The sequence below is a fragment of the Myxocyprinus asiaticus genome, chromosome 12 (assembly GCF_019703515.2).
Source record: "Myxocyprinus asiaticus isolate MX2 ecotype Aquarium Trade chromosome 12, UBuf_Myxa_2, whole genome shotgun sequence".
NCBI classification, from domain to species: domain Eukaryota; kingdom Metazoa; phylum Chordata; class Actinopteri; order Cypriniformes; family Catostomidae; genus Myxocyprinus; species Myxocyprinus asiaticus.
Window position 1 is genome coordinate 26,952,759 of NC_059355.1, and position 21,893 is coordinate 26,974,651.

General features: G+C 35.6%; 1 protein-coding gene and 1 long non-coding RNA gene across 7 annotated transcripts in view; one reads left to right on the forward strand and one right to left on the reverse strand.

Moving 5' to 3' along the window:
- The window catches only part of LOC127448861 (disks large homolog 1-like), a 228,700-nt gene that overhangs the window by 24,985 nt on the left and 181,822 nt on the right, over positions 1–21,893 (forward strand). The window lies entirely within an intron of this gene.
- Positions 3,463–9,450, reverse strand: LOC127448863 (uncharacterized). Its single transcript, XR_007898596.1, has 3 exons — positions 6,657–9,450; positions 4,970–5,065; positions 3,463–4,561 (listed from the first exon to the last, which is right to left on the reverse strand). It is a non-coding gene; the product is annotated as an uncharacterized LOC127448863 (long non-coding RNA).

Below are 21,893 nucleotides of genomic sequence, written 5' to 3' on the forward strand. Positions count from 1 at the left end.
TCAAGCATGGTGGTGGTAGTGTGATGGTGTGGGGATTCTTTGCTGCTTCAGGACCATGGCGACTTGCAATAATTGAGGGAAACATGAATTCTGCTCTCTACCAGAAAATCCTAAAGGAGAATGTCCGGTCATCAGTCTGTGAGTTGAAGCTCATGCGCAACTGGATTATGCAACCAAAGAAGCTAAATCAAAGTTTTGGAGTGGCCTGGTCAAAGTTCTGACTTGAACCCGATTGAGATGATGTGGCAGGACCTTAAACATGCAGTTCATGCTCAAAAACCCTCCATCGTGGGTGAACTAAAGCAGTTCTGCAAAGAAGAGTGGCCAAAAATTCCACCACAGCATTGTGAAAGACTGATCTCCATTTATCTGAAGCGTTATACAGTTCAAATATATATATATATATATATATATATATTTGTTATATCTCGTTAGAAGATCTAAAACAATTTAGTATGAAGAATACACAAAAGTAGAAGAAATCTGAAAGGGGCAAATACTTTTTCACAGCACTGTATGTTCAAAGTGCTGATAACTTTAAGGGGCTATGTTCTGCACTTTTCATTATTTAATATTTTCTCTGAAGTTAATGTATAATTACTATATGTAAATGTGATGTCATAGCCATGAAGATTTTGAATGAGTGATTTTTGCAGTTTAGTTTAAAAATATGGTTTGGTATCCCTTTCCCTCCAACCCAAGGGAAGGTCCAGATCTGGTGACCAATGTGGCCCTGTTCCATGTTTTGCTAGTTTTGAACCACGAACCACTAACGTCAGTGCCTGGTGGGCGGAATAATGACATCACCGCACAAAACTGAACTATTCAGCAAAGCTTTATACAGTACATTGGAGGCAAATGTATTCTTATTTTTGTTGCATTACAAAACTAATCCAGCCACTTTATATTCCATGTTCCAGAATTAAATATTTTTCATTTTATAAAAAATAAAATAATTTTGACAAATATCACATATCTTTCTTAGCTAGAAGTGCGTGCGCCCATGTACATGTGAAGAGTAGAATTTGGGCTTGAGACTTTTAAGCAACACTTGCTCAAAGACCTCTTTTATTTGAAAAGAGCAAGGAATACTTTGTCCATGATATGATCCCTTTAATGCTTAGTGGGTAATTCAACCTGTTTTGACAAACTACCGTTTCTATTCTGTTTTTAGCTAATGTGTTCACTGAACGAATTCCTGCACCACTTGTGGACCTGCACAAGTGTATTCATTATGAATAGCCTAAATATCAGAGCTTACATTGCCCTGGTCTTGAAAGCCTGTCTTATAGATTTTGGGAGGTTCCCTATCAGGGGTTTGGCTGAGATGGTTTGTGTTCTTTTGCTTTGCTTGGCTTGTTCAAAATGTTCGAATGTAATCAAAATTTCTGTAAGTGTTTGCAGCTACCACTATATAGAGCTAGATAAATGACAAAAAGATTTTAATTTGAATTTTAGACTAAATGTGGCATTTAACAAAACTGAATTTTCCATGGCGTATTTTATAGTTTTCCATTTGAATTTTGTAAATTTGAATGTGCCATTTATCAAAATTGAATTGTTTTTTTTGTGGCTTATTTTATAGATTTGTATTTTTAAATTGCAGATTTTGTGTTCTGAATTTTTTAGAGGTGAAATTAGTTATAAATATTCAGATTATAAAATTACAGCTGAAGAAGAAATTCTGTATTTTAAAATTCAATATAGAATTCAATATTCTAAAATTCAAAATGCAGAAATTCAGATCTTACAGAAAGTAGGCCAGAGGTCAAGCATCCGGGTTCCACAGGGAAAAGTACAGGGTTTCAGAGAAGTCGAAAGGAGCATTTTGGCCAATCACAGAGCTACAATGGCATTTCCAGCATTTGCAATGAAAACGTAAAATGTAACATATATCAAGTACCCATGACCAGTATTTATCGAACCATTTCAATGAATTATCATAGACACCTGAAGATGGAGTCCAGTCATCATAAAATATTCAGTCTAAATAAGTTTTCTTCCACTTTAGATTGGGAAATGAACTTGTGAAACAGACGTGACTAAAGTGGACATAATATAGAAAGGTTGACACTCCTAAGAACATGTAGTAATTATTTTTTATTAACTATTGTTTTCATATAAACGAGGAAACTCTGTCATTATGGACGTGACAGTTGTGAAAGCAGCACTTACTTGGTGAGGGGGAAATCAAAACGCTAAAACTTGTAACTGTGATCTCTGAGACATCTGTATAATATAACCATCAAGGCTGCATGATGGATTTAAATAATATTAAAATTGCGATATGGCCTTGCACAAATACAAAGCTTCTATGGGATGCATTTTTAAATATATTGTCTGAAATGACCCTTTCAGAAAGCGCTGCACGAGCGAGTGGTGCCCTGATGGGAGTAAAAGTGGAACACGCAGAGTTACGCAGCAATTATCATATTACAGTTCAAAGTTTGTCAAAATGGTCCCTTCTCAAATGCTGGCTATAAATGCAGTAGCTTGAAACAAGCCACAGACCAAAGCAATAGTCAGTCATCTATCAGAATAATCATAGTAAAAGGAGCGCTTATGGATGGTTGTGATTCTCTCATTGACATACTGTACATATGATTTGATATGAAGGATCCCAGTGTTTCCCCTGCATATGCATTTTGTAGCGGCACTGCGCCATTGCTGAAGTATGAGCGCCGCTGTTGAGATTTCACATGGTTAATTTAATATTCTTGACGCAACATAACGCTTGCCAGCCCCGTCAGCTGTGTGCTTTCTACACTGTGAGAGAACCCACCACACACACACACACACTCACACACACACACACACACACGCACAAATACACGCACTTACTCAGTGACGTCACCGCATAACAACACGTGTCAAACTCGCTTAATTTCAAGTGGCCCACAAGCTCATTTTTGAAATGTAGGATGGCAGAGGGTCGCAACGATTCACTAAACAATCAGTTAGCGCTTTCCTCATAAATATAAATGAGCCTTCCCCTGTCATCTCTATATTTTGGAGTGCATTTTTCTCGCTTCAATAGCGGAATGAAACAGTGCTACACGGGTCAATTACACTAAAAAAAAAAATAAATAGCACTTTGGCTAAACATGATTCAGTCATGGACAGTGGTTCCACGTGATTGAAACAAGATCTCTTAACAAAACGGAATCAGTTTAAACCCAATAAAACGGACCATGTAAAACTAACTTGAATGAATGGTGTTCACTTAACTTGAATGAATGGTGTTCGTTTGACATGAATGAATGGTGTTCATTTAACTTGAATCAGTTATGTTCTCCTACATTTAAGCCTTCTTGTTTTGTTTAGCCTACATGTTTATATCATGTTAGATGAAGTCGATTAGGTCAAGTTACTAGAGCTAGGTATAATGCCAGTTATAAATGTCAATTCTATTTTCTCATTCTTCAGTGACCGTCAAACGAGACTACAGAGGCAGCACACGGTATGAAACTAATCCATTTATTGGAAAAAAGTTCTGAAGTCTGTTGTACATTCCACATTCAAAGCTTAAGGGAATACAGGTTCAATACAAGTTGAGCTCAATTGAAAGCATTTGTGCCAGTGTTGATTACCACAAAATTATTCTGACTCATCCTTCCTTTTCTTTAAGTGAGGCACTTACAATGGAAGTAAATGGGGCCAATTTTTGGAAGGTTTAAAAACACTGTAAACCCGTATGAGTTCTACTAACTTAAAAAAATTTGAGGCAGCTGATTGCCTTTACTTTTATAAGTTTCAAAACTTAAGTCTCAATATGCATAACTTGTTTTTCTCAAACTATAAATGAAAATAAATGATTTTGTCCAAAATATGGGATCAAAATATGTAATTACTAATGTTTATTTGAATTAACCACAACTCAAAATGTAAAGTTCTGCAAACTTAATATATTTATACGACTTGGAAAAAAAACAACAACATATTTTTGAAATCATGAATATGCTTTGTATTAATCTTTTTTTTTTTTTTTTTTTTTTTTTTTTTAAGCTATGTTAACTTAATAATTAAACTATATAATTTTAGGTGACTTCAAATGTGCTAGTAGTATTACTTTAAAATGTTTTGCAACTGCCTTGTGTTTTATTTTTGTTTTATTTTATAAAGTTTTCTTAAATGTGAACGTTTTGCAACTTAAACATTAAACAAATAAGTAAACTGCATGTAGTAAACATTTAATATAAAAATACAAGGTACATATATTGACAAAACATGAGGCACAACACTGAAAAAAACAAAAAACACATTTGACAGAGACAGGATAAATTGTCTACAGCTGCATTAGTGTTGCACATCCTTCAACGTTAAAACCTTATAAAGCCACATGTCTTTAAAACTCTTTTGGGTAACTCAGATCCAATGCATAAATTAGTCCAAACATAAAAAGAAATCTGAAAAGCCTGGGCAGGTGGGTGATGACTTCATTTCAAGAACAATTACATTTCTGACCAGATTGTAGTGAATTGCAGCATCTGTGAGTTCTCTGACCGCTGTTAACAGGGCAACTGATGAATATCCAACATTTGGCTCTTCTGAATCTTCAGCCCTGAAATGGAGAAATAGAAAGAAGTGGCAAAATTAAAGAACAATTTATTAAAATCTACACACCTACATAAAAGAATAGTTCACACAAAATTATGTAATTATTTACTCCGTTGTTCCGGACCTGTATGACTTTATTTATTCCATGGAAGACAAAAGCTTTGTGTTGTCCTTTTTTATTACATATCTCCACTTTCACTTTCAGATGACACCCATTCAGTTGCATTGTATGGCCTTACAGAGCTGAAATACTCTTATAAATATTTGTTTATTATCTGCAGATGAAGATCATACATATCTGGGATGGCATGAGGGTGAGTAAATCATGAAAAAAAAATATTTTTGGGTGAGGTATTCCTTAAGTTTCAAAAATGGTTAAATGATTTAGAAATGTGTGAATAAAGTAATTTACTCCGCATGTTTTGAAGAATCTTGAGGTGTCTTCTCTCAGCAGCACAGGAAGTGCACGAAGCACAGTGGTTCGACTTGTGTGGACACTATGTTGAACCTGAAAGTACATTTTTAATCTAGTGTTAAATGTTGAACATGTTGAATGTGTTATTCAGCCTAAACATTGTGAATTATCTAAAACCCTTCAGTTCCCAACCCAAATTCATAGCGTTTGTAACCTTCACAATAGTCTGAAGATAGGAAAGCTTAGGCCCAGACGGAATCTGTAGACATATTTGGCTCTTTCCAAGCAGATTTTTTGGGGAAAATTTGCAGAATTTTGTGGATGGGATTTAAACATGGTAAAATGTGTTAAATGAACCTGAGAGTACTGTACTCTTAATGGTTGCTAAAAGCATCACACAATTAGTTAAACTATTTAATAAACAACATGCAAGTGATGGGGAATTTGTAGAACATTTAAGAAGTGAGAAATGTTGAGTTTTCTGCGCTCACAGATTCTGTCTGGGCTTATAACATAAACATATTCTAACATAACATGTGAATACAACTTTTGAGTTCACTCACCATTATAGGGATAGTTCACCCAAAAATGAAAATTCTCTCATTATTTACTCACCCTCATGCCATCCCAGGTGTGTATGACTTTCTTCTGCTGAACACAAACAAAGACTTTTAGAAGAATATCTCAGCTCTGAAGGTTAATTCAATGCAAGTGTATGGGGACCAAAACCTAAGATCCAAAAAGCACATAAAGGCAACATAAAAGGTAATCCATACGACTCCAGTAGTTAAATCTAGATCTTTTGAAGTGAAACAGTTTGTTTTATTGTAGGTGAGAATAGACCAAAATATAATACATTTTTCACTATAAATCTCCTTGGCGATCATGATTTCAAGCTCGATTACTCTTCCTATAGCGCCATCTAGCCCTGTACAAATGCATTAAGCACCAGGAAGTGTAATCGAGCTTGAAATCATGATTGTGCTTAGAGATTGCTATGGCAAGATGTACAGTGAAAAAGGGGGTTTATTTTGGTCTGTTCTCATCCAAAACCAACTGAATCACCTCAGAAGACATTGATTAAACTACTCGAGTCGAATGGATTACTTTTATCAACTATCATTCACTTGAATTGAATGGACCAACAGAGCTGAAATATTCTTTTAAAAATCTTCATTTGTGTTCAGCAGAAGAAAGAAAGTCATACACATCTGGGATGGCATTAGGGTAAATGATGAGAGAATTTTCATTTTTGGGTGAACTAATCTATATGACTCCAGTGGTTAAATATATATCTTCTGAAGCGAAAGTAAAAAAAAAAAAAAAAGACTTATATATTAATCTGTTTCTCACCCGTCATATCACTTCTGAAGATATGGATTTAACCACTGGAGTCTTATGGATTACTTTTATGCTGCCTTTATGGGCTTTTTGGAGTTTTAAAATGTTTGTATCCTTTCACTTGCATTGTATGGACCAACAGAGCTGAGATATTCTTCTAAAAATCTTGTGTACAGGAGAAAAAAGTCATAAACATCTGGGATGACATGAGGGTCAGTAAATGAGAGAGGTTTTATTTTTGAGTGAACTATACCTTTAAGTTTGGGACAGGCTCAAATTATTCTGTGTAAAATCAAGGTCTGTTGAACCACAGAATAATATTAAACAACTAAGACCATAATACCTTTAAGTAACGGATCAAGAGAATCTCAGCAAGTTCACCAGAAGTCTTTTCAGACTCCAGTGCCTTCTGACGAAATATAAAGTCATCAGCAAAGACTGTGCCGATCAAGTTCTGCATACGTGTGTTTGGTAGATTCTGTTTTGTAAAGCGCTACTCAGCAAGCACCTGAAACAGAGAGATAAGAAAGACTAGATACATTCACAATGGATTGAAAGACATCCCTACAAATTATCAACCTTGTGCATTTACACAACAGTTTTATTGGACATTTTTATTTCTCTTCAACTTGCTTGGCGGTCAAACAATATCTTAAGTCATAAAAAATGGGGAAAACCAATTAATTCCAATGTTGCCCATTTAGATAAAATAAAGAAATATGGCTATTTTACAGTAAACACATACACTTGTTACTTACTTCGGAAACGTGTACCATGCGACTAACAAAATACATCCATCTTGTACAAACTAGGGCAGGAAACTAGTTCAAACAAGTCCTTTAAGCCATCAGTATTCTTTAGAATGGGGAGAAAAACTAATAGCATATAAGTCTATCAGTTAAATTACACAACAGTCACCTTAAAAAAAAGAAAGAACTTAATTTAATCTAAAGAATCACAGGCTAACTCCACTAAACAGAAATTCCTCAGTGTTAAAATGCTTGTCAAATGTAGAAATTGTACATCTGTAGATACACCGAGGAGCTGCTACATGCATGTAAACCTTAAATACATGAAAACCGATTTTTTTTTTTTTTTTTTTCACGTATGGTTCAATAAATAAGTAGATTTATGTCCAAATTAATATGCACAACAATAAAGGTGTCTGTTCCAGCTCAATATTTTAACATTTTTAATGTACTTGCTTTGCTTTGCACATCACATAAAAATATTAATTGATTCTTTCAATACAAAGTTAATTTTGTTCATTCAGGCCAAATCCTTTATAATTGGTGTTATACGTTGTATTTTAACAATACAGGGCAATGCAAGACAAACAACAGAATTAAAAACCGTTGTTTGTACTTATTAAAGAAGGCAATCTGGTCAAGTTATAAGGAGGCATGGAAATCTATTTAAATAAAGTAAATAAATTATTTGTAAGTCAAATGAACTCCATCGATCCTGCAGTGCTCCCATCAAAACATTAAAGTAGTTAACAAACTCAGTATAATAAATGCCAATTTAATTACTCAACATCAAATTTATCTCTTCAAATGGAAACACTCAATGACTGCTGCCGACTGTGTCTCAACTGCTTACTTCCTGCTGCCAGTTGCCCTTTTTGATCAAGCTTGATTGAAATGAGCTCTTTCAAAATGAACGCATCGAGTTGAGCCAAAGAGTCACCTATTCAAGTCAGTTTAACATGATGCACTCCTGTTTGAACAAGAAACCTGATACAATGGTGTTAAATCAAAATTGTTTAATAAAGTGAACAGCCTCCAAAAATATTTTTTTTGAGTGTATCAACACGGCTTAATCATAGCAGCACGAGGGCAGAACAGGTGCAGTAATTAGCGGACTGGACTCAACCGAACAACAGACTATTTTAAATGTGCTTGTGAACCAGTGAGATTTGTAGCGGGGATCACGAAACCTGTTTGAATGTGGTACAGAATTGTCTGTTGCAAAACTCTTTTGTCTTTGTGATGAAACTAGTTTAAAACAAACAGCCCCCACATTCTAAACGGCACTGACAAATAAAACAGGAGAAAACATAAAGTAGAAGGCTTTTCAATTCACAGATCACAACTCTTTCAAAACGTTATCATGGATTTACTGCAGTAACACTAAATGTACTGTATTACCCTATGGTAGTTGCAGAAAAAACTTTCTAAAAAAAGCTTGGAGGATCATCAGAGACTCCAGCCACCCGAGCCATGGGCTGCTCTCACTGCTACCATCAGGCGGTATCACAGCATCAGGACCTGCACCAGCCGAATTAATGATAGCTTCTTCCCCCAAGCAATCAGACTTTTGAACTCCTTTATCGCTCACGATACATATATCAGCACTGCACTTTATTAGCCTCAGACTGGACTCACATTTTATACTTCTCTTGATAACACACTGGCAACTGAATCTCAACAGACAGCTGAATGTCAACACAACACTTCATATTTATTTCCACTGATTACATGGGGGGAGTGGAGTACAGTGTATTTTTATTGTATACAGTCTTATTTTGTGTATACTGTATATTGTATATCATTAGGTGTATATTGTGTTGTGTAACAAGATGTGTAAATTGTGTTATGTGTACATCAGATGTTTATTGTAATTGTCATACTGCTATGTTGCTTGGAACTGCACCCAAGACTTTCACCCACTGTTGCACTTGTGTATATGGTTGAGTGACAATAAAAGGATTTTGATTTGATTTTGAGTGGGAAAGGGCCTATTATTTTTTTAGTTGGTCCTTAAGGTCCTGCTATGTTCATGATCGTAGTGGTAGCTATTTAGAAGGGGATTACAGTCACTCACTGAAGAGAGCTGTTGTTCATAGTTTTTCTTAAATTACTTTTATATTACACTTATTTAGCATAATTTAATAGGACTTTTTGATATTGATGGATTCCTTGTTCAAACTTATTTTAGAGTTTTATATTTTATTATTGTGCCTGGAAGTTTTTCGAGGAGAGTATAGGTTTCAGCCTTCGCCTGCCTTTTTAAGCTCTAAGTAGCTTACCTTTTATCCCTTAATTGTCTTTGGAAAGACCTATTTTTGACTAAGAGAATTTGATTTTTGTCTTGGTCAGTTGAAATACAGTACGCTTGAGTAGCTACAAGTATAAGCCGTGGAAGTGTTAATGAGCAGTTGCTTTACTCGAGGTCATTCTGTGAAGACTGGAGTGAAGGATTCTGGATTTGCGACCTAAATGGAGGATTCAGATGATGGACTTAATGTAAAGTATCTCACTTTTTTAACTAGTTGCTCATGTGGCATGCTGTTTGTATTTGTTTGAACAGATTTTCTGTCTGAGTGCTATTTATTCATGGCTAAAAACTGCTTATGGCATACAACACATACTGATTTGTTTGATTCTTGTAAGCATATAAATATAATAAATGCATATACTGTATATAAATATGTTGTAAAATGTATATACTGTATATTAATTACAGTGTATATACTATATTTACATGCTTTATAATATATAATATAATACAATAAAATTTAATATATAATATGTGATATATCCAGAGGTCCATTACGCACCACTTAATTTGCAGAGAATTGGAGTGAGTGACATGAGGAAGAAGTGATGTCGTTGCCTTCTCCAGTTTGGAGCTGTATATGTCTTTGCCTTCTGAATGTAGGTCTCTGTAGAAGTATGATCAGATGTGCTTCATGAGTCCTGCCTCTCACAGCCTGTTTCTTTCAACATGAACGACTTTCAGCTGAAAATGTAGCACATTAACTGTTCTTTTTTGGTTATGCATTAACATTTTCATGGATTTGAGTCCTTCTCAAATTAGCAAGCCTTTTCTGAAGTAGTTTAATTGTTGAAATTTATTATTATAGCTCTAGTGTTACTGGATTTTGTTTCACCAAGATGCATGTGGGTGCTGTAATAGAATAATTGGTCATTAGTCAAGTCTATTTTTGTATGTTCTGTCTTGAAGTATAAAAATTTGTGAAACACAACTGAGTAGTAATTTATGAGTAGTCAAATATTTTACTCATCAAGTCTGATTTTTGTAGAACATTGTTTCTGACTTGATTGTATACTTTTCAATGAAGTATGGTTGAATTACTCTGTTGCTATCCTGAGATATTATACAGTGTGGCTGTGTCCACTGCTGTGGTGATGTCTGCAGGGGTAACAGAGGTTAGTAGTGTGAGGTACGTGTGTTGGCGTCTGGAGTTTCTTGGGGTAAAAGCAGGTGGGAGCTAGTGGGAGTTCAGCGCTCACACTTCCACTGCTTAAAGAGTCATTGACTTCCCATTTACTTACAAACATGCAGGAATACTCAATGGCATCATTCGATAACTGTGCCTGTTTGGCCTATTAACAGACGTATCCATTCCAGAATCTACCCACAGCTTTGTCAAAGGATAATACAAATTTTGTTTAAACTTTTTGTGAATTTTGACTAAATATTGTGTAAAACAAGTGTTCATTAGCATTTCAGCATTTTGGGCACATTTCATTTTCTTTGTTAAATAGTGTGTGTGTGTATATATATATATATATATATGAGCATTATATTGACATTTTCCATATCAGTGTTGGCATGGGCTATTGAAAAACCCAAAGCCCATATTTATTTCTCTCTCTCTCTCTCACATGTAAGCAGCAAGCTTTCTGAGTAGGCGACCCGTGCAGGGAGATCCCCTGCTGTGATGTCTTGACTGTCTGTTGGCTGTCTGTTTGAATTTGGACAGTAGAAAGACTTGAATTTATTTGTTACTCTTGTATTTTGGGGCCTAAAATGCTGCACGTTTCTTCTACAAAAATAGAAGGTCTACAGTAGGGCTTGTACAACAACTCATGTTTACTAGTCTACTAGTCGTCCAGAAAAGTATTGGACAAGATAGCGATTTTTATCTTGTGTAAATGACTCGTTATATGCTTGCAGCATCAGCGATCTTGGCTGTTCAACGCTGCATTAACAGAGATTATGTGAGTGGAGAGAATATTCACGCAGCTGAGATAATGCAGGTGAAAAACAAAGGTGTTCATTTGTCCATTTCAGATTCATGCTGCTTGGGTTGTCAGAAACTGTGCAAACACTGTTCCCCTCCAAAACGTTCCTTTTACTTCAGACTGATCTCTGCAAAAATGCTGTAAAAAATATATATATTACAACTATAACTAATCAATTCTGACAAGTGGCCATGGTATAAGCATGATAATCCACAGCTAGGTGTGCAGTAAATGATTTTAAATGCACTTCGCCAAGGTAACCAGCCTCCGCTTTGCGTCGGGTGGTTCTTCGCCTCCACGTCGTGTATTTAAAATCGTTTAATGCACACCTAGCCATGGATTATCCCTTACATATCTCAACTCTTGTGATATTGCTTAAGTAGAATAATAATAATAAAAAAAAAGTTATTGCTGTTATTATTATTATCACAGTAAATACTGCATTTTTCTGTAGAGTAGTAATATATTTCTGTTATGATTTTTTTTTTTTTTTTTTCAATTTCACACATCCAACTTTTATTTTGAATTGAATTTTTATTTGAACATGAAGGCTTTTTTTGTTTCTGTGTTTTTGACAGTAGCTTTACACCTCTGCATAAGGGGTTGGTTACATGGCCCAGTTTGATTATTAAAACGCAAAATGCTGCGATTTAATAATATAAATATATAAACCGCACACATTGCGCACTTCACAGTGAATGTGCGCTCCTGCCATATGCTACACCACACAGCGCTTGATGCACATTAAAGGTGTTTTCAGAAAATTAGCGGATTCACTTTGAAGCGCGCAGCACGTGCAGAATGTATATTTATTTAATGAAATTGCATCATTTTGCTGTTTAATAATCACACTAGGACATATCATGATTTTAACTTGATTAATTGTCCATTTCAGTCTAAAAAGAATAACCGAACTCTTGCTCAAACAAGGTTGTGAGCATTTGGAAGCAGTCATGTGCCATTTATACAGCATGCAGGGACCAAATTTCAGTCTGTGCCCGGTACTACTGGTACTGCAGAAACACTGGTATTGTTACATCTTTTTTATTTAAGTATCGACTTGGTACTGAAGTGCAGGTACTTTTGACGTCCCTACATTATGGAAAGTCTACGTCATACAACATAGGGCTGCAGTTTTAGATGCGCCTCCTGTAGATTCTTTTTGCTCAACCAGGCCTCAACACATCCCTGCGGTGGTAACCAGTCCAGATGCTTGGGTTTCCTTTAAGTCAGTCAGTAAAGCACTCAGCCAGGCTACTGAATCTGGCAGGAGGAGCATTATGTGCACTCCAACATTTAGAATAATCTGGATTCATTTACATAAATTAGTTGATGTCCTCATTCTATGTGTGCACGCACCTTTTGCGATTCCAGCAGAAAGTTTGCATGAAACCTTTGCTGTGCACATAATTAAGAACACTTGTATGCTATTATTAATGAATGAGACCTATTGAGTTTCTTTATTAGCTTCTGCTTGAGTGTAGTTGTGTAGTTTTACAAATGTCCCATGCCTAGACACAAATCAAAATCCCTCACCTGCCTGATGTCATATTGAAAATTAGCAAGGCTCATATATACAGACCTAAATTAAGCAGACTTCTAATACTGCTTTTAAGATTCAAAGTAGGGATGCACCGATCTGATACCTGGATCGGTATCATCTCTGATACTGATGTTTTCAGACAGATAAGGTATCGGTCCAACGAGCACGATCAAAATCCGATACTGCGTGTTAGTCATATTCGTTACTGTCAAGCTGACACTGACATAAAAGAACCATAAAAGCACCATTAAAGTAGTTCATATGACTCGTGCATTTTATTCAAAGTCACTTGGACATACTTAAGCTTTGTGAACACATACGCGTGCGCACACACACACACACACACACACACACACACACACTCGAGTCATGACCAACATATAGAGCCGGACCCCCGCGACTTGATCAATAAAACAATTTCTATTATCCGAAATAACTTCGCACTAATCAGCCTCACATAGCTATAGTGGAAAGCACTGCGCTAACCCTCCCCTCCGCTGCGCGTCGTGACCGCATTACCACCTCGGGTGTGCATTATTTTTCAACAATTTAACTGTCCGTCGTCAATTATTCCTTACATATAGTATGCTTACGCATCTCGTTAGTGAATGGAGCTGCTCTGTTGACACGCACATAGGACGCGCAGGCTGGTGAGACAGTTTTCAGCCCTCAGAGGTCGCGGCTATTTTCATATGCGAGCGCTACTCAGGAACAACATCTCAGATGTAGATGCTCAATAGTTCGGTTCACTTATAATATGCATTTAGAATGGAACTGGTGGAGCATTTTACCAGAATTTGAATAAGCAGCGAATTAAAATACTGTGAAGTAGCCTTCATACAGACATTTACAGGTTTTAAAGTTAAAGGTGCACAACTGTAATACAGTATATTACTGTTGTATTTAAAATTCTAAAAGATAATAATAATAATACTAATAATAATAATTGTTATTTGTTTACATGTTTACGTGTGAATTAAAAGTGAACTTGTATCTTACAACTAAATAAAAAAAAAGAAAAGAGAGAGAGAGAGAGAGAGATCTGAATACATTAAATTCCAGATACAAGTTGAATTTTTTTTGGCAAATAAAACTTATTTTCTACTGATGATTTATACTGGAATTACTGTTAATCTTGCCGCTATACATTATAATCTAGTTAATAATAACGTTTTTCTTTACAGTCTATACATATATAGTGAAATAGTGTGTAGTTAGGTTTGTGTTTTTTTACTCATAAAAGTGTACCCTCACTTAGTTACAATGAGGTAAAGATATTCTAAACTGATTATGCAAAAAAACAACACTGGTATCAGATCAGGATTGGTATCGGCCGATACTCAGATTTCAGATATCGGATTGGAAGAGAAAAAGTGGGATCGGTGCATCCCTAATTCAAAGTAGATTTATTAAAGCGACTGTTCTAATCAAGTATGTATTAACGACATTCAGACTAATGACAGTCAGAGCAATACAGTGTTCTTCAGGAGGTGTGATGTCACTTCCCCTTAATAATGACATGTTTAACAGCTAACTGCTTCTGTGGCAAGTGTGAAAGTATGAGTGACTTAATCCATATGTAAATAGAGGAGACAGAATGGTTTTAGCTCAAACATTTTCGGGACATCAGTACTATGTAATGTTTGTAGAAATGTCTGGGAGGTCTGCCTGAAAACCTCAAAATCTTGTATCAAATGCCTACAGCTATGCATGCAAATAGAAATGTTTAGTGCTGCATTTTGGACAGTTTTATTGATTCATTTTTATTTATTCTCCTCAAAAGGAGTTGGATTAGGAACAATTACTTTTTTAATTCTCCTTTTCAAACTGTTTGAGGTCATCTCTACACCACATTATAAGGGGATTCAATATTTATTTTAGTCAACTGAAGGATGTTTATTTTAAGGAGTTTCCTGTGTCAGTTCCTCTGGATATGTAAACTATGATTATAGGGCCATTACATTGTGGCTTTAGTGAAACTATGAATGATGTTTACTGCATTTGTAACAGCTTTTTAGAATGTATAAATATGATCTTTTATATAATCTTAGTAATGTGTAAGGGAGAAAGTACAGTCAGCCTGTCATTATCTCAAAAGAAACCCAGACAGAGTGATCAGGTCTTGTACTGTATTTTCCTAAAGTGGTTTATTTTGTGATGATGACTGGCTGACTGTACATTATCCAACTTATTACAAGGCTACATGCCAAATAAATGTGGACATGAATTACTGATTTGAGATACAATTATTTTATTATGTGTGAGGACAGAGATGTCCGATGCAGTGATCCGAGAGACATGAAACTAACAAATCTAGAAATTGGTTACCTGGGACAATGGTCAGTTGTTCAATATAGCAGGCATTAGACAAACATATTTGACAGCAGAATTCCACGATTGACCAATCAAAAATCAAGTGTTCCAGAGAGATGTGTAATGTACAGTTTAGTATTTTAATTTAATTTTAGCTATTAACTTGACACAGCATCCTAAAAACACAGCATTTATGATGCTGAAAACCAATGAGATGCTCCAAAAGCATCCATCTGACGCCGTTGACTGTAGGCTTACTGTATGTTTAATGATATAGGAATAAAACTAACAATAAATATTCTAAAACCGCTTTTTGTATAATCTATCAATGCTTTACTCATCTGCCACAATAATGCAATATATTTAAAGGTGCATTCAGTAATTTGGGGCTAATTTAAAATGTTTTACACATTAACAAATGAATTGTGTTTTTGTGAAGAGTGATCTGAATGGTGTACACTCATATGGGATGAAGACTGTACTCATAATAGTTTTCTATTAAAAAGTGTTTTTATTATACATGGTTCGGGTCACCCCTTTAATGTGTTTTGCCATGTTGAAATGACATGGTCCGCTGTGCTTCGCTAAACGTTGAGAAAATCCTCGCACTCATTGGCTGCCGCCTATGTAGATACGCTTCGCTATGCTTAGCGCAGTGTTGTTTGGTGATGCAAAGAGCAAAAAGAATACAATGGAACATACTCATTATTGTGCTTTAGAAGCAGAGACAACAGGAGATTCAGTAGCTGTACTGCCGAAGAAGCGAAAAAGTTCTGAAGCAAGAAGACGGAAAGACCAGCAAAGACAAAAAAACTAGAGTAAACATCGGTACGGCATACACAAGGTGGAAAGATTTGATGACGGTAAAAACATGAGTAGTAATGCCGATGTTGCTTCTTTTTTGTTGGACAGGTAAGACATTATTAATTGTTTAGAACACTCACTAAAATAGTATCAGTGGAATTTACAGAAAACTCATACAAGTTTCCCTCAGACTTTTTAAAATTACATGTGTAGTCAACGTATGTTAGTAATGGCCAGTTTTCAGCTGTGTTTACAAACGCAACCGGAAAGCAACGTGCAATTTTATTTTCTTTATCACTGCTATATTAAAGGGGGCCCATCTACCTCCACCTCTATGAAACGGCATACATCTTCATTCGTTTAGTAGATTGGCACAGCGATTGTTGTGGATTTTGTGTAAACCATGATGTTGGTTTGCTTGGAAACAAAACGAGTGCTTCAAATACAGTATTCATGGACATGCTAAATTTGATCATCAAAAACAGTTCTAATCTTCCTTTACCATGACATTCTGTATAGCTAGATAATTGAGGTTTATTTCACGCTAAGCAGTTCTCTAATAAATGTAATAACTGTCTTTAGAAATAAAGTGAAACATAGACAGTCTCCAAAGATTATTGATATGAGGGACAATAATAATCTGTCCTTAACTGTAGAAGTCTGTTTGCTTGAGTTCTGACATTTGTTTTTAGGCAAAGCAATTATATTATAGTAGTAATAAATACATTTAGAAATTACCTCAAACTCTGAAACTTTTCTAGATGCAAATGATATTCCAAAGCTGGCAGGGGCAGCAAAGATGATCATGCTTATCCACATCGATAGACGACAGTACAGCCTCTAACACCACTGTAGTACACGAAGAAGAGCAAAGCTAACGCTAGCTAGAGAACTACTAAATGCCCCTTTAAATCTGAATATCTGAATTTATATGTATGTATGTATGTATGTATGTATGTATGTATGTATGTATACATATACATATATATATATATATATATGTATGTATGTATATATATGTATGTATATGTATGTATATGTGTATGTAAATGGAGTGTGTATGTATATATGTGTATATATGTATATATGTATTTGTGTATATGTATATATATATGTATATGTATGTATATAATATTATATATATATGTATATGTATGTATATAATATATGAATTATAGGGGTGTAACGGTTTATCGTGGCACGCGACATGGCGGTTAAAAAATGTGATTTTTTTTATTTTATTTTTATTACATTTTTTTTAACTTTTTATAATTTTAGGGTCTAGTCTATCCAATACATTTTACGCCTACATAACACTAGCATACAAATGGAAATCGCTTCATTGCACACAAGGAGCTCTAATATACTATTGCACACTAGCAGCCACAGGTGTTTTACTATGAGTTTGGCTGAAACTGCAAAAACTGAAACTGAATCAAAAAAGCTAATGTGCCTAATTTTGAGACCTGAAGCAATTTTTTATTTTTTTTTTACAAATTCTCAAGTGCTCTCATACATCAAAGACATGCTACTTTGAAATACATTTTAATTGAAGAGCATTTGATTAAAAAGTATTTGACACAAAAGGTTTATTTGCTGTCTTAACAGCTATAAACATGAGTTTTGCCTGATATGTTTTCCATACAAAATTCAAAAATAGGATGTACCAAATTAACACATACGAGACAGTAATGCTATGCACCCTTCAGAGTACTCAATTCACATGCTCTGCCCTTTTGAAAAAGGCAAAGAGAGTAGGGCATGGTGATGTTCACTTTCCAGTGGAATTAACCCCATGTGAACATTTCCCAGGTTCTCTGTGAAATGAGTTGGAACACATTTGGAGCAGATGTGTAGTTTCTGCAGCACACATTCCATTTGGAATCCTTTCAATGTCATGAAACTTCACCCTCATAAACTGCCTTACCGTGCATGGACTGAGTGTGTTTGCCAGGCGGTGAGGTGGCTCTCTCTACTGAGAGCTCAGTGCTGTGGGCCGGACTGCTGGAGTAGTGTCAGTGTGATTTTGCACAGTGTGGGTGGCAGGAAGGGCTGGAGGTGATGTGAAGGATCCATGAGTCAGCCTGAGCTCTCATAGGTCACCCACCACCTGCAAGCCACGCAATACCTTCATATTTAGACACACAAGGCTGTAGAAGATGTTTAAGAGGGAAAGGATGGATAAAGGCAGTGGTATTGCTATTGGAATAATAGATTAAGAACAAAATATATCTGTTTGATCCAGAATTTTGATGTTTGGTTCTTTCAGATTACACTGAAGTGTGTGAGGCACCTTCTTCAGATATTCAATCCAGCTGAACTACAGTGTACCCCAAATCCTAAATATCTTTTGCAATGTTGAGTTATTCTCATCTTTGAGTGTATGAATGTAATTTAACACTGCCCTCTACTGTTTGTAGTGGAACTAGGAATTTTTTTTTTTGATTATTTAGAAACAGAAGGACCAAAGTGTAAAGCTGTAAAGCCTAAATCTACCTAAATCTGATGCCACTGTGGGTGCTTACACTACAGCCTATGATGTGGACTCAAGTAAGTTTGACATCAGAGTTTGATGTTTGTTGTGAATTGGTATGAAAGTAATCTGGCCTAACTCATGTAAGGGAATACATGTGCATTTATCGCATTGGTGGTAAATCCAAAAGGGCAAATTCTTGGATAACACAGTGAAACTGGCATCTTCTCCTTCTGAGCTGTTACTTAGTTACAGTGGTAAACGGCTGCCACAAAGGGTGATGCTCACTGATGATGCTAGCATACTGTGGTTCAGATCCAAAGCAGTGAAAAATATACCTGAAGGGGGTGGAATCAAACTGGTTCAGACCAATCAGTCGAACAAGTGGGAAAACAGCCCCCAAAATTAGACTTCCTGTATCTTCCTATTTGCATGCGCTGGTTTGTTGCCCCATTCACCAAAGGTATTATGCAGATACCGCAAAATCACAAACACTTTCTGATTCTGATCTTGAGAGTTGATTCTGAGCACTACATTGCGGAGAATGCAGCAGACCACGTCATTCTGGCTCACTCTGGCAGGACTGTACAGTGTCACTCCAGTACTGTGATTCAGACACCTAAATCAACTCTTAACATGTCGAAAGTGTGCTTGGGTATATTCACGGTTATAACGTTCTTCTCTGTCTTTTTCATCATGATTTGACGAATTGCTGCTGCCATGATTGATAGAAAATGTACAAAAACATCTCTTTAAAAAAAGAAATATCAGTTAACCACCTGCTTTCCATGGGTGGTAATAGTGCAATGTTTACTGCAATCAGGAAATAGCACAGAGTTTTGTGAATGAAGCACAATCTATAATGAGCCTAATTTACATAGAAAGTAGGCATTTTGCACGGAAAGTAATTGCAGTGACTTAATTCAAATACTCAAGACGTTGCTGTTTCAGCACTGATTGTGCCTTCTTAAACTACATTGCAGGTGGTTCGTGAATAAGCTGCAATTTTTTTTCTGCTGAAATACTACATGTAAAAGTGGTATAACATTTTAAAAATATCTTTCCTTAAGCCCTATTCGGACGGGGCTACCGGCAGCTTTCGCTGAGGAGGCTAGGGAAATTCATGTTTCACAGACATACTTTGTGATTTGAATCCCGACCGAATCTGACAAGTCTGTGTTTTTCTCACACGGTTTTCAGAGCAAATTATGTACGTTTTTTTCCTCTGAGAAATCTAATCCTGTCCGAATGTGAATGTCTGTTATTGCTGATATTGAATTTTCACAATGCTGCTCCTTGTATATTTTGACCTACATGAACTACCGTTAATATCGTACTCCTGTGCGCCAAACTTCTGCCTGCTGCGCGCCTTTCAATTTGGATGTAGATTTTTTTTTTTGGTGCCATTTGAAGAAAAAAATCGCAGAAATTGCCAAAACTGGCCACTTCAATATCAGCGTCAGGTAAGATACTCACCTTAATTTTTCATGACGTAATGTTAATAATTATATAATTCACGGATGAGTCTTGTTTATGTCAGTGGGTTTATTATAAGCAGACACTTCTATAAACTCATGTGAAGTTTATTTTAACTGACTTTTAAAAATAAATGTATAATCAATCAATTAAATAAGCATTTATAATTGATAATTTTTTTTATTGAAACAGATAGCATTTAAAAGATATTTATATTAAAAGATATTAAAGATAAGTTTAAAAAATGTTTATAAGAAATGTATTCAATGTGTTTAACCTTCTGTAACGCCCACATCTAGAAAACAGACACTCCCACGTCTGTAATAAACACAGAGGTCTTAGTCCCATCCGAATCAGTACATGAATCACAGATGTCAGGTGATAATAATTGTAACTCAAACATCATTTAGAAAACTAATCCTGTCTGAATAGGGCTTTAGTGTTGTTTGGAAATCAGGTTGACTAAGTGATCACACATTAAGGATTTGAATCGTCTTCAAGTTATTAACTTTTATTCAAAGTTATCAACTATCAACAGCCGAAGTCAGGTCAATATTCTTTTAGAAACGTGGCTTTCTTCAACTGTTCATTTAGTTGTCAGCAGACATGCAGAAATGTGTTTGTAACTAACTTTATAGGCAGTGAAATTCAGACCACAGTTGTATTAGACAACATTTTCTTTTATAAATATATTTTAAACAGTCATTTCAGAAATGTACAATCACCTCACATAAAAAGGATCCAATATCAACATAATATTTGTTGTAAACTACATAATTATTACAGTTTCTCACAGTGTATTACTGTGTTGTCAGAAGTTAAATAAACAACACAAAATGGCATATTATAAATTTGCTCTCCATTAGGTATCCTGACATTTACAGCATTGATCCTTGAAGCTATCAAAAATTGGGGCTTGAGTTTGTTTAATTGATCAGATTCCGCATTGCATTTCTATGTGAGAGGCACGCTGCATGTTGTCAAAATGATTGTGTGCTTTACATTTTGGCCACAGAGTGGAGTTCTTCATCTTCCAGAAGTGCTGGAAATGAATCTCTCTGTGCATTGCGGGAAAGAGGGAGGCCTTTTATGTCACTGATGCCTCCGAGCTGTCGCCATAGGTTACCAGGGCTATCCCAGATAGCTCACACGTGGCTGTGGAGGAGCAACAGATCGCATGTGTGAGGCAGTGTGACAGATTGCAGAGAGGGGGCTGAACCATCCGTGTGGAAGAGTCGGTCATGCAGTCAGTGCCTAAACATACACTATACCTTGCTGTGGGCTGGAATTCAATGAAGAGATCAAATGAGTGCCCAAAGTAGTAGTAGATGTAGTAACCTTTGTAGGGCTTTACCGGTTGTTTAGATCAGTGTTACTATCAGAAATAATTAATAATTATTTCTGTAGTTATTAATTAATATTTAAATTAATTAATTGGATCTAACTCATTAAAACCTCATATGGGGCTCCAGTAAATGTAGTGTGCTACGTTTAGGAGCAAGTTTGGTTATTAGCAATAATGAATAATTATCAAAGATGATTACTAATTATTAAAATCAATAGAACATTGATGAGAATCAATGTTAGCTTTTTTTAATCCTTTCAAATCAACAATTATCAAAGATAATCGTTAATTGTTAACATCGATCGACATTAATTAAAATTAACACTAGCTTATTGATCATTCAAATTCAACAATCATCAAAGATAATTATCAATTATCAAAAATCAATAGAATATTAATAAGGATTAACATTGACGGGGCACCACCCTGAAATCAGGGATTAATAACCAAATAGTAAAACAGTCTCAATATTAGATTGTTTTCTTAGGAAAATCGACATCCGAAGAATATCGATTTTCGGGGAAAAAAACAATGAATGAAGGTTTGAATCCGAGCACTGACATCCCGTCAGCATGACACAGGCATATGCAAAACAAACCAAAACACTTCTCTTTGTAATATAAACAAAGTTT